This window comes from Bombus huntii, chromosome 8 (genome assembly GCF_024542735.1).
Source record: "Bombus huntii isolate Logan2020A chromosome 8, iyBomHunt1.1, whole genome shotgun sequence".
Classification (NCBI taxonomy): Eukaryota; Metazoa; Arthropoda; class Insecta; order Hymenoptera; family Apidae; genus Bombus; species Bombus huntii.
The window spans coordinates 15,481,960-15,497,044 of NC_066245.1; the positions used below are offsets into that span (position 1 = coordinate 15,481,960).

The 15,085-nt window shown below is 39.9% G+C and overlaps 1 long non-coding RNA gene across 4 annotated transcripts; it reads right to left on the reverse strand.

Moving 5' to 3' along the window:
• Positions 1-320: 320 nt before the first annotated feature.
• LOC126868734 (uncharacterized) lies at positions 321-10,477 on the reverse strand. Of its 4 annotated transcripts, none has more exons than XR_007690723.1 (9): positions 8,891-10,477; positions 8,542-8,639; positions 8,131-8,284; positions 7,147-7,292; positions 6,795-7,020; positions 6,499-6,723; positions 6,311-6,418; positions 3,429-4,257; positions 321-2,488 (listed from the first exon to the last, which is right to left on the reverse strand). It is a non-coding gene; the product is annotated as an uncharacterized LOC126868734 (long non-coding RNA). The 4 variants fall into 4 exon arrangements; XR_007690726.1 differs by having other exon boundaries at positions 321-1,813; positions 3,270-4,257; XR_007690725.1 differs by having other exon boundaries at positions 321-1,813; positions 2,716-4,257.
• Between the last annotated feature and the right edge of the window lie 4,608 nt (positions 10,478-15,085).

The window sequence follows — 15,085 nt, forward strand, 5'->3', positions numbered from 1 at the left end:
TTATATATCTTGACAAGGTGTCGAGATGTCAATCAAACGTTAACGATCTCTTGACATAGCAAAGGACGGGTTTTCCATTATAACAAAATCAAATTGAACAATTTCTTAATTTTTATCGTAAATTGGCGCCTTCGACGATTTAATACGGTATCCATTTTTATCATTTTAATAGTTTCTACAAACTAAGACTAAATTCACACCTCCTTGATACTAGTTTTCGACTATCAATTAGTTTGAACAAAAAGGGAAAAGAGCCTAACGGCAGTCGATGACGTTACTGTGAAATATGTTAAGGTATTTAAATAATCAGCCAGATAAAATTCATATTAATCATTATATTATATTATCGATATTCGTTCATTTACTCGTGCTAATTACAAAATAAAATGTTCTCTTTTCTTGAATAACACCTACATCACCGTCTGCGATATTTAAATTTCTTATTTAATGCTTATTTAAAAGTCAGGTACCTTTTTAATTCCTCTCAAGTTAAACGAGTAAATTTACTCGTTATAGTTGTAACATAAAATGGCTATTTTCTTCAATACCACTTGCATCGCTGTACGCGATACAGATATTAATTATGTATCGAATAATATGTACCAATTGGCTGTAATCGCGGTTAGGTATTTCTTCGTTTGATCTATCAAGGGATCTATTAGGCTATTAGCGAAAGACTTATTGATTCCTCAAAGATGTATCTTAACTTAAATCTTAAAGATTAACTAAATGATTATATTTGATTAGTATTCGACAGTGTCTATCATATTCAGCCATCTTCTTTTATAATTGATACTGCTGGGATCAATTATTTTATAATAAATTGCAGATTATGCCACGGTATATTATAAGATATTTGTCTATAGCTCTTTTTTTCTAATTCATTGATTTTATTATTAGTCTCGTTGGTTTTTCCTGTGAGTATCTGCTGTACGTACATTTCCATTACGCTCAGATTTTTAACATCGTTGTACGAATATGCGCGTGTTCTAGCAATAAACATTGATTTCGTTAAAATGAATGTAAGTAAACTTGGAATTATAATTGTAATTGACAACGATGACGATTAAGAGCGTGGTTACACTTAATCGTGTGCATGATATTATCAGAAATTGTGATTGTAATTAACAATAATTCAAACAAAATTCAAAGAATTGAAATACGATATATCACCTATTTATATGCTTCAACACCTTCTTTCTTTTTTTCTTCTACGTGGAGAAATCCTCATGGACACTCCGCTGCATTCTGGAGAATTAGTGGAGTAGTGCCAGACTCCTACTGACAAAAACTCCACGGTGGCCAACCTACACGTTTGGCAGCAGTGCCCGAGACCTCTTGGAAATTACTGCCGGTACACTCCCCGCGTCTTCTCGTTAGGCCTATCCTATGAACTAACTAACTAAATGTGGCGTTAGGGGAGACGATTGTCCCCCCCCCCCCCAAAGTAGGCCTACCCAAATTTCAATTAAAAGTGAGTGTGTTAAGAAGTTATAAATACCCTGTTTCGAGGAAAGTTTTTTCTTTTTGGCGCAGAGCGCTTGTGACGCAGGAGAAGCCGCCAGTAACGAAAGGCTTAACCCGCCACGACACCCGATCGGGTCTGCGACGTGTGATTGTTTACGCCATGATGCATGTTCTCTTCCTCGGGCAGGATGAGTTCTTAAGCCACGTCGCCATCCACGTAGCCACTGACAAGTCAGTATTTACCAGCCCCACCGACTTGGAGGAGGAGTTGGCACTTGGCACTACTGGGCGTGAACAGTGCAATGATACCACTAGCACCTTTGGGACCCAACATGCCTAGGTATCCCTAATAACAGCGGAGATCAATATTTAGCCTCGAGAATTAAAAGTTCTAACTCCATTGGATTTGACAGGGTCCAGGATTAACACAGTGCAAATCAGCTGATGTGCGCTGTATAAAGCAGCCAATACGGAGTACAATGCGCATCGAACTGCCTCTGTATCCTGAGTAGTAGCGGAGATTCGTAGAATTCAATATTTACCCCTTGAGCATTAAAAATTCTAACTGCATCGGATTTGACAGGGAAAAGAGATGACATAGTGCAAACCGACTGACGTGCGCTGTGTAAAACAGCAAATGTGGAGTACAACGCGTATCGAATTGTCGAAATTTGTCCAATAGCAGCGGAGATTCGTAGAATTGAATATTTAGCCTTGAGCATTAAAAATTATAATTGCATCGGATTTGACAGGAAAAGAGTGGACATAGCGCAAACCAGATGATGTGCGTTGTATTTGGCATCAAACGTGGAGTATAACGAGCATCGAATTGTCTACATATCCTCAACGGAAGCGGAGATTCGTTCAATTACATATTTAATCTTCAATATTGATAGCTGTGGTTGCATTGGATTTTACTTATACTATATAACGTAATACGTTATTTCCATATTACGTAATACTATATAACGTAGTACGTTATAACGCTATACTTTATAACGTAATGCGTTATAGCGTTATACTATATGTCGGGTTTACATTAGAATTAGGGTTAGGGGCGTGAAGCGAATCTTCGTTTGGATTACACGTCGTCGTTATGCAATAGAGAAGACATTGACTAGTGCAAATACGATTATTATAGAACCGGACAAGTAACCGTGGTAGTTAGGTACTCGAGAAACTAATGACAATGATCCTAAGTTCAATAACGAATCCGCAGTCGACGGGATGATAGATGAACGTACTCACGAAATCTAAGTCGGATGCGTAATATTCACTGGTTGTAAAGAGTTACTCCTTTCATCACTGAGATCGCGAGCGAGAATGCCTTTCCCGTCCCGATGATGCCACAGAGGAAAACTATAATGGGGTGTGTCTAAGGACACGAGATCATCGGATTCGTCGAGGAAAGCCTTCGTTCAGAAAGTAAGACAAATTGGCGTTGCTGCTAATTGGTCAATCTCCATATCGGTGGTTAGAAAAAGATGCTAGCCGCCCTCGATGGAAAGTTGCTAGTGGGAGACGCCGCTCGTCGAAAAATAGGTCTCCCCTATTTTCCCGTAGTTGGGACAATGACTGTTTGTTTGTTTGAAGGACTTTAGTTAATTAAATCTTAGGATTTATAACGGGTCCTCAGGCTAGCCGAACATGTACTGCGGAGACGCATCGACATCTGGTAATCATCTTACTCGAAGAATAGGGTCTGCGTGTGGCGAGCCACGGGACAGAAACCGTTGGAATGTTTACTGTCGCGTGTCGCCACGAATATTTCTTTTAAGGAGAGCTATAGAATTACTCCATACCTTTGTTAGACAAAGCGTTCATCCCGTGACCGCGGCTACGTTCGGCGACTGACTGTCGCCTCGAGCCCAAGCTCATTATCACAACTCTCGAACAATTACAATCGGATTGAATAACTACAATTGTTCAATTACAGACTCCGGTGTTCTTTCATCTCCGACATATATAACGTAATACTATATTACTGAATGTACTCTATTACGTGAAGGCTGCCAACTTAATACGCGGCGCTTCGTTCCGCAGTTCGTTTGCTTTCTTGACCAGCGACTTCTTCAGAAATCTCTGGTTGCGATTCCTACTGACGACTGGTTACGGGCAACTGCTGTGTTGATCCACTTGCCTCCCTTTCTATTCTTACCATATCCCCACTCCGCCTGTCTTAATATCCGTCCGCGATCATGGTAACGTTCGCCTTCTGCTCAGTATGTGAAGGAACGGCAAAACGTAATATGATATAACGTAATTCAATTTAACGGAATACGTTATAATGTAATGTATTATAACGTAATACTATATCTCGTAATCGTAATGGCAGTCGTCTACCCCGTTCAAGAACTCCTCGAACGCTGTCCATTCGCTGTTGGGCGACACATACACGGCCACTACCACCATTCCTGACCATTCGACCGCTGCGTATCCGTTGCCGCGCTCCAGAGGATCCCTGTGGGCGGACGATGCCGGCGCTGATGTCCAGGTGACAGCCGTCTGTATCTCCGGCGCAGTCCGGAGCGTCCAGGACTCTGTATGGCTCGGCCACCACCGCTAGGGCAACCGTGCTCTCCAGAATGGTTTGGAAAAGCAGGTCTTGACTGTCCCAGATTGTTCTGGAGGGTGCGTACCCTTAATCTTAATCACCTAAGTTCATGGCTTCAATCGCCGCTTCCTCCGCTCCAACCACCTTGCTCGCGGCTTTAGGAGTCAGGGATTTCCTGCGGCCATTCTTCCTTGTTACCGTTTTCTACCGCGGACCCATCGGTCGACGGTATGGTTCTGTACAAAGAGAAACTTAGAAACGAATTAATCGTCCTGCGTAATGTCTATCGTGATTGTGATGTATGTGAAACTTTCCAAAGTGTCTAATTAGTCGTCATTTGAAGTTGATTTTGAGTTGATAGGGCGAGCCTATAATTCAATGTTTCTCCTTGACAAAAAAAATTGTATTTTGATGTTACTAGCGGGTCCAGTCGTTGATACATGTTAATCGACGTTACGATCGAACCGGCCGCGGGTCATCGTCCGATAGATCTGTCGCGGCACTCGACAACAACTACCGCCACTAACTAATACCGGACAACGGTAGCGCAGTGGTTAGCGCCTTAGGTTACGAACGTTCGGGACTCGGATTCGAATCCCGGCGCCCGTAGTCCCATTTTTCTTCCACGCATCTAAATTAGAAAAATATAGCAGTACCCCAGCAGCGACATCTACAGCCAGCAGCTACATTTGCAGATGCTTCGATGAGAAATTATCCAAATGTTTTTCAATAGCTTTTCTACCCTTCCAACGTCATTTTTGTCGATTAAAAGTATAAAATCGTACACGAACGTACCATTTCTCCCTTCTTATTAAAATATTATACTATTGCATCATTAAAATATTGAAACGTTAAAATATAAAATTTCTTTCATCGAGGCATTAAGGTACAACCTGTTATCGTTCTTTTGTTAAGATCTCTTCGATAGAAAAAATGAAGCTTCTACATCTTTTATTTCATCGACAAAACGTTGTTTTAGTTGAATTGTTGAGGTTCTTTCGATCAAAATGATACCGAACATGAAAATAACCCCGAAAAGTTCGATTAGACGCATAGTTCGATTAGCTGCGTTGGAGATGGACTTCCTTCGGACATGACATTCTGAGATTGAATATGCGAGGCTTCTTTTCGCTCTAACATATACAACTTCCATCGTTTGCGAATTAGTCCAAGCTGATGCAGGCACCGCTACGAGGGTGTAATTAATTTCCAATTTCAATATCGTGTTATATCTCAGTTGCTTTCTGTGTTCCTTATTGTTACGTTCGATGTATATAGAACGTATAATCCCAAATCAGGTACTTGCCGTCAATTTGTAAACAGTGATTGTTAACAAATTTTAAAATATGATGTAGAAGAAAATGTTCATCACGTTAAAAATGAAAATTGCCGGACAAAATAGAAGAAAGGCCTCGATGTAACAATATAGATAATTGCATTGTAATGACAATTCTGCCCGAGCAGTCGAGGTAAACAGGCGCGAATAAATGTGCTCCAGTGTTAGTGCGATAAATAGTGAATTTAGGAGGTTAAAACGTTAACGAACACTGTCACATGGTAAAAGTTTCAAAATGCAACAACCAATACCGCCGCCAAACAAAAAAGGGTGACATATGTTTCATAAATGAAGCTACAAATACGTTAAGCAGAAAACAACCAATTAACAAAGAACAGGAAAGCCTATAAAAGAAATGGAAACGTTGCAAAAGCAGGAAGAAAACAGCTACAATAACGAACTATCCTATCAAGATGAAAACTGGAAGGTAGCAACAGCTCACAAAAGGCGTAAAATAATCCTAAATACAAGCGCTATAAAAATTACAGAAATGCACCAGTGGCTACAGGACATCCCACTCCGAAATTCTTTCAGCTCACTGATAAAAGACGGAGATACGAGTTCAGAGGAAGAAATGACAACACATATCGTTAAACCACCACCGATCTACATTCATGCTCAAATAACAGATACCCTTATTGAACTATTAAACAACACTGTCGGAAGAGAAAACTACAGTATAAAGGAATTAAAACTGGAACAAGTCAAAGTGCAAACAAATACTCCAAAAATCTTTCGAAAAGTGGCGCAAGTATTAAACATACCATACATCATACATACCAACTCAAAACAGAAAAGAACCACAAAGTAGTAATTAGAGACCTATACCCAAGAACAAACACCAAAAATATATGCAAAGAACTAACAAAAATCGGGCACCAAGTAAGAACAATAAATAATATAACCAGATACGATACAAAACAGTCATTGTCACTGTTTCTAATAGAACTCACGTGGCGTGGAGTCTGCTTTGTGTAGAGAGTCGCCGGACGTAACAAGCAGATATATTTACGAAGGCGTTACCGAAACCAAGATTTCAATATTTACGACAAAAATTAGGTCTGAAAAATAACAATGATGTTAAAAAGTAATCGTTTGTAAAGATTTCGAGTGTTAGGGAGGGTGTTGAAGTAATACTCACTTCTAGGAAAACTACATCTTCTCTAGCGTTTAGTTCTCTTAGTCCCCGATGCTATTGAGTATTGTTTAGCTCTAAATCAATTTGAAGGGCCTCTCAGTCTCATAGCCTTTTTTAGGAATATGCCATGCACAGATGGTGCAGCAGGGTATATATAGACCGGCCAGTTTTCGTAATTATATAAATACCCATAGACTCATGGCTTCGAAGCTCTGTTGTAATGTAACGCTGCCACAGTGTGGTTCTGGATTAGTATACACTGTACTTATACTTATGCTTATATTTATACTTATACTTACAGTTACACTTATACTTAAATATATTTCTGTTACACATTCATCACGCGTTCCTCGAAGAGATAACTTCAACAAAGGTGGTTGGAAAATTCTTCAGCTTGCTCTTCGTTGCTTCTGGCTCATGTGTTGTCCGTTAATCTGATTGCTGGGATTAGTTTAATTGGCTCCTTTATTTTGTTCGTGGCTTTCCATAGGAAATAGTTGGAATTCTCGTACGCAGAAAGTGAATCTATGAATTTTGAGAATTCGTTATTATTATGATCTTTTATTTTACTTTCTATTTCCTTTGCAAGTTTGTTTAGATGTTTTTTTGCTTTCACCTGCTCTATGTTTTTGTCATTTTGCTTTCGCTTACCTTTTTTCCTCTGATTTTGTCAAGAAAGTCTTGCGGAATTATTTTTGTTTGCCTGTTATTTGGTTCATAAGTAGTAGTTGCCAATGCTACTTCTATAATCTCTGTCAATGTACTGCCTGTTCGCAGTGGTGCATATACTGCTACGTCTGGAAGTAATTGCCGTTAGTTAGTATTGTAACGGTGGTTGCTTGAGTGTATTAATGATGGATTTGGCTATGTTGGTGTTAAGGGTGGCGATTAGGTTAGTTACTTGTGCATAACTTCGGCTACCAAAGGTGTTGGTGTTTCCATGATTAGAGTTCTATACATATTGTATTGTTTGCTGTTGGATCTGATTCCGTAATATCTACTCGCTGTATGTTCTGCTTCGAAGCGTGTAGCAGGAGGGTGTGAGGAAAAAGCAACACCATGTTAATGATCATGGAGATCAACTTTTATCTTAGATATATGATTATTATGATTATATTATTCTTATTTTATATCTAACTAATGTCTAATAAATGTTATATAAAATAAATATTTTTTCATTATTAAAATCCTTTGTAAACTCTATAATTATATTATAATTTAGCTTCCTCAATAAAGAATTTAATAACATTGAAAATTTTTAATCATGGGTAATATTTTAAATATGACACTATTTACGTATGTTATAGGTAATGTTAATAGTTACACAATTTTTTAATAAATTAAGAAAAAACTAAAAACAAACTTACTTTCCAATATATGCGTCAAATGTAAAAGCATTAAAGATATGTGTACATATTTAATTTGAAAATTGTGGTCTTGTTAAACTTGTTTGTTGGTAATAATAATGCATGTTTAATAATGGTTCATAATTAATATTCATTTAAACAATGCTTTCTGTAATAAATGGAGTATTGTAGATGTATCTGCTTGAAATAAATGGTGAGAAATTATAATAAATACATAATATAGTATTAGTTATTGAATAAGCTTACTGCTTTAGTTTATATTCTTTACCTTTAGTGCTTTCACCGAAGAATGGCGCCAAACACAAAACCCTAGCTACTCGATCGCAGTGTTCAATGGTGGCCGATTGGTAAAGTACATCTTGCGACATTAAGAACCTTATCTCCTTTACAGCAGTTAACAGACCTGTGTGTACAACTATGGCCTAGGGAAATTAACAGCGTAAAGTCATTAGTGTCTAATTTTATTAATGAAAACTTAAATACATTTTTTATGCTTATTATATATTTTTTTTAAATACTGTATGACTGGAATAATGTAATGCAAATACTTTGTTAAACATAATATATTAAAAATTGGATTTATATTCAATTACATTCTATTTTCCACCAAGAGTTACGCAATTAATTGCGAATTACTCTCTTCGTTTGGGATCGTTCGGATGATAATACATTTTCTTACCACTCTTTGACTTGTTTCTGCATCCCTTGGCTGAGTAATCAGGCATTTGAACTAACGTTCCAAACTTAAATGTTAATTCTGTATGTTCTCTATGATGACTGCAAAAATTTGTAATAAACACGAAGTATAAATCACCTTAAAGTAAAAACGGATAACACCATACAGATTTAATTACTAAGATGTGTGTAGCTCAAAATTTGATGTTAATTTAAAATTGTAATATAATTTATCGTTAAACTTTGCAAAAAAGTTGTATTTTCTTTTGAGGTTATCTTTAGCAATCTTATAAAAAGGTTATTCAACTATTATTTATATCTATTAATAAGAGCGACTTTTAATAATATCTTACTTTTTCTTATTATTCTTTATTTCCGTCGTTATATACACTCCAATACACGGTAAATATTATTACACTTTGTTTACAGACAACTTTGTAAACGTATACTTCATACATTTATATTTATACCAATCTATACATAACTGCTGCAGGAAGCGCTTTTATAAATGGCGGAACCAATCAGCGTTGAACGAATAGATTTGCCACACTGTCCCTGGACCAACTACACATCGCAGGGCTTAACTCTTCAGTTAGGTCTGTAACTGATTCCGAATTTGAAAAATCACCGTACGTGTAATCGATCCAATGATCGAATTAAACTGTCAAAATTTCCAATTAGTTGTGGAATAACAATAATTTTTTGGCCGTTATCTTTTCTGATTGAAGAAAACAGTTACAAAACGAAGTGTATTCATTGAAACTTTTATTGCATGCAATTTTGCATAAATAGAAAAGTTTTATTTTTTTAGGAGTAGAGTTTTAATTAAACAAAAATATTTATTTTGCTTTGATAAAATTAAAATTGAGTGTTATTAATGTCTTAAGACGAATATTAATGAAAGTAATCTGGGAAATACAATATATTACTGTAATATCGTGGAAATAAGGATAGAATTTTTTTTCCGATTACTTACAATTTATTAATATTAAATTGAATATACAAATATAAATTGGACAGAAAACGATGTTTATTTAACGGAAACTAAATGCAATACTCGTATCTATATCAAATAACTTTACAGTTATTTGACCACCCTCGTCACAACGAATCTAACACACACACACACACTCTCTCTCTCTAACAACTCTATCAATTCTCACGACTCTACTCTTCGACGACTCGATTACCTCTAACGACTCTACTCTTCGACGACTCAATTAGCTCTGATTCTCGCAACACGCACACTTTTCGACTCGCACACTCTGATCTTTCGGTCGTCCCGCCTTGGATAGCGAAACCGTCCTTCTTCTAACGTTGTCTATTGTTTCCCTCATACCTATGTAAGAACTACCAACTACGTGCCTTTAGTCACGCAGGCACTCTTAAATGTAAACGAACCACAGAAAGACGACGTACTCGGTTTTATCTATTTTCAACTGATTTCTAATTTGAACTACCTTACGATATTACATTACTCCTAAAACTAAGCTCTGAAATCTGAGCATATATATATATATCAGAGATGAAAGGACACCGGAGCCTCTCCTTTGGAATTTTGGGAAAGTCCCTTAACACTTTAATCTAGATTCTACCATAGCCGTAATTAAGCGATTGCCGCCATTCAATCCGATTGTATTTGTTCCAGATTTATGATAGTGAGCTTGGGCTCAGTTCGCTGTGGAGTGCCGAAGCGTGCAGACGTGTCTCTAGTGCCCAGCGTAGTCCGAAAACAACACGTGTCGCCCAACCGTCGAAAGAGAACACAGCTAAGTGTCCCTTACCCTTTAGGGAGAAGAAAATCCCACGCACCTAACCCCAACCCGAATACTAGCCTCACAGCCTCACGACTAGTTGTTCATTCCGAATTAACTAGCTCGATGATGGTCCAGCAACCGCGACCAGGCTCTCCGGAGCAGACTCGCAGCTACCCCGTGCTACCCCCCGTGGCAGAAGTGTAGCAGAACTCTCCGCACTAACGACGCTAATACTACAAAGAAAAGGAAAATAGAAACAGCAACGCAAATAAACACACACAACAGGTTCGCCGTATTGGAATCCTCAAACGACGCCATGGAAATCGTAGAACCGCCACCAAACCAACACTCGCAGAGAATCCCCCCTCCCCCACCAATATTTGTGGACGACGTCATTGACATACAGACAATGACCAAGTCCCTAGAGAGAGATATCAGCAAGGAGGAATATAACCTTAAGATAAGCAACAATAAAGTAAAAATACTGCCGACGAACCCAGAAGCTTACAGAAAACTCACCAAGACACTCAGGACCCTGAACGCCAACTTCCACACCTACCAACTCAAACAGGAAAGGCCTTTCCGGGTGGTCCTACGAAACATACAACACTCAGCAGACATAGACGAACTCAAATACGAACTCTCAAAACTCGGCCACGAAGTCATCAACGTAAGTAATATAAGGCATAGAGTCTCGAAAGACCCGTTATCCTTATTCTTCCTAGACATTAAATAAAAGCCGAACAATAAGGAAATCTACAACATCAGTCGCCTAATGAACGCGATAGTAAAGATCGAACCACCGCTCGTGAAAAAAGAAATAGTGCAATGCAAAAGGTGCCAAAGGTACGGTCATACGCAGAAATACTGCAACCATACTTTCCGCTGCGTTAAATGCGCAGGCACTCACTCCACTGACCAGTGCGCCAAATCACCGGAAACCCCAGCGAAATGCATCCACTGCCAAGGGGACCACCCTGCCAACTACAAAGGCTGCCCAGCATATAAAACACTATACACGAACAGGTATCCTAAGCTCAGAGCAAAAGAGGTATCCAACCAAACACCCAGCCCGCCGAAATTCACGACTACCCCAACCCCCTCAACCAACCAAACACCCAGTCCTACCAAATTCATCTCCACCTCAACCTCCTATGCCCAAGCAGTACAAGGCATCCAAAATAACCCGAACAGCCAAAGGAACCTTCCCCAAAACAGTGTCCCCAACCCACCTAACATAGACAACTCCTCAAGGCTTGAAAAGCTAATAGAGAAACAATCAGAGCAAATAAATCACTTGCTATCGCTACTAACACTCATCGTGGAAAAATTAGCACGCCTCGACTCAAAATAAAACCAAGGCGCATAGCACTCTGGAACGCCAACGGTCTAGCGCAACACAAACTTGAACTAGAACTCTTCTTAAAACACCAGCAAATCGACGTAATGCTCGTATCGGAAACCCACTTCACCGACAAGAGCTACCTGAAAATAAATGGTTACAAATTCTACCATACCCAACACCCCAGCGGAAAGGCCCACGGTGGCACCGGAATAATAATCAAAGCAAGTATTAAGCACTACGAACTTCCATCATTCCAGAAAGACTACCTCCAAGCAACAAACGTAGCAATAGAAGACTGTCATGGCTCAATCACCACCTCAGCAGTATACTGCCCTCCCAGACACTCCATCGCCAAAGAAGACTTTGATAACTTCCTGGACACCCTGGGCAATAGATTCATAGTTGGAGGAGACTATAACGCCAAGCACATCCAATGGGGCAGCAGACTGGTTACAGCAAGAGGCAAAAACCTCTTAAACAGCATAATAAACAACAACCTCAACTACCTCACCACATACGAACCCACATACTGGCCCACTGACAACAACAAAATACCCGACCTTCTCGACTTCTTCATAACTAAAAATATCCCATCAAGACACGTCCAGATCAACTCCTCGGCTGATCTCTCCTCTGATCATTCTCCCGTGATAGCAACAGTCAGTTCAACAATCATCGAGAATACACCTAATGGCTCCATTCACAACCAACACACCAAATGGCAGCTCTTCAGAGAAGTCTTTACACACTCAACCTCAGCCTTCACCCCACTAAAAACAAAGGAAGATATCGAAGCAGCCACGGAATACTTAAACACGAGCATAATAAACGCAATCCGCCTCTCCACACCGACAAAGCCATCTAACAGCAAACAAGAATATCCCCAATACATACTAAAAAAAATAGCAGGAAAACGTAGACTAAGAAGAGTATGGCAGACCCATAGAACACCGGAGGACAAACGCAAACTTAACAACGCAACTAGAAAGCTATCCAGAACCTTAAGAAACTATAAAAACGACTGTTTCCATAAATATCTCGCCAACTTATCCCCCACAGCCGACGCCAACTACTCACTATGGAAGGCCTCTAGGAAACTCACACGCCCCCCACAAATAATCCCACCCATCCGCCGTCCGCAAGGTGGATGGGCGCGAAGCCCTATAGAAAAAGCGACCTGTTTGCTAAACACTTGTCAAAAGTATTCAAACCCCATTCCCCCAAAACCGCCGCGGACGTTACTGAATACCTGCACACCCCCTTCCAAATGTCCCCTCCTATCGAACCCTTCTCCTCTGCAGAGACTATAGAAACAATCAGTCGCCTAAACCCCAAGAAAGCAGCAGGACACGACCTAATAGGCAATAAAGCAATCAAGGAACTTCACACAAAAGGGATAGCACTCATCACATCGATATTTAATGCCATCCTTCGCCTGGAACACTATCCTAAGGCCTGGAAAATCTCATTGATTACCCTCATCCCTAAACCCGGTAAACCGATATACGAAACCTGCTCCTATCGCCCAATCAGTCTTTTACCTACCCTGTCCAAACTATTCGAGAAGATGCTCACGAACCGACTCCTTCCAATCCTAGAGAACTTGAAAACACTCCCAGATCACCAATTCGGCTTCCGGAAACATCATTCTACAGTAGAGCAAATCCACCGCTTAACTCATACGATCAGCCAAACACTCGAAAAGAAAAAATATTGCTCAGCGGTTTTCCTAGACATCCAACAGGCATTCGACAAAGTATGGCATGAAGGGCTACTATACAAGCTTAAAAAGATCCTACCCCACCCCTACTACTCCATCCTAAAATCTTACCTAACCAATAGACAATTCATGGTTAAATGCCTAGACGCCACTTCCGCAACATTCCCAATAGAAGCCGGCATACCCCAAGGTAGTGTCCTCGGACCCCTACTGTACTCCATCTACACTGCCGACCTACCTATATCAAACGATATAACAATAGCGACATTTGCAGACGACACAGCGCTATTAGCTACCCACGCAGACCCGGTAATAGCCTCATCCACTCTCCAGCGAAGTCTCGACTCCATGGAAAAGTGGTTTCACAAATGGGGCTTCAAAGTCAACGAAAAGAAATCCTCACATGTAACCTTCACGCTCCGAAAACAAACCTGCCCCCAGGTCACCATCAACAATGCAACAGTTCCTAGCAGGGACACAGTCCGATACCTGGGCATGACCCTGGACAGGAGACTAACGTGGAAGACACACATCTCAGATAAAAGGAAGCAACTAAAGGACAAACTAAAAAAACTCTATTGGCTCACGGGCCGACGCTCCAAACTAAATATACAGAATAAAATTACCCTCTACAAGACCGTAATAAAACCTGTCTGGACCTACGGAATCCAACTATGGGGAACAGCAAGTAACTCCAACATTGAAATACTCCAACGCTTTCAATCGAAAACGCTAAGATCCCTAATTGACGCACCTTGGTATGTAACCAATGAAACAATACACCGCAACCTCAAGATACCCACCGTCAAAGAGGAAATAGCAAAATATAGCGACAGATACAGCAAAAGAATCAACAAACACCGAAACCCCCTAATCACTGGACTACTCGATACGACGGACCAGATTCGCAGGCTGAAGAGGCACTACCCGCTAGACCTAAACGTTAGATTCATTTAATTATCCAAATTAAGCATATGCACTTACTTATAATACTTATAAATTATACCTATCTATAATAAGTATTAACTTATTGTAAATAAACAGCCATGTCACTGCGCCACGCCAGAAAAATTACTGAAAATTCTCAACGCGAGAATTGATTGTAATTTCAACAAATAAATAAAAAAAAAAAAAAAAAAAAAAGCTTGGGCTCGAGGCGACAACCAGTCGCCGAACGTAGCCGCGGTCAAGGGATGAATGTTTTTACCTAACAGAGGTATGGAGTAATTCTATAGCTCTCCTTAAAATGGCTCGCCACACACAAGTCCTATTCTTCGGGTAAGATGATTAACAGACGTCGACGCATCTCCACAGTACATGCTCAGCTAGCCTGAGGACCCGTTATAAATCTTAAGATTTAATTAACTAAAGTCCTTCAAACAAACAAACAGTCATTGTACCAACTACAAGAGGATAGGGGAAATCTATTTTTCTCACGAACGACGCTTCCCGCTAGCAACTTTCCCTCAAGGGCGGCTAGCATCCTCCTCTAACCACCAACATGGAAATTGACCAATTAACAGCAACGTCAATTTCCCTCACTTTCCGAACGAAGGCATCTCTCCACGAATCCGATGATCTCGTGTCCTTAGACACACCCCAACGCGACGGAGACTTATTCCCTCGTGAGGTCACATTAGCTAGTTACATAGCGTCCTTACGCTCGGTGGATATTCTATGTTTTAACAAAGAGTTAGTTCAGTAATACTTGAACCGTAAACAAGGA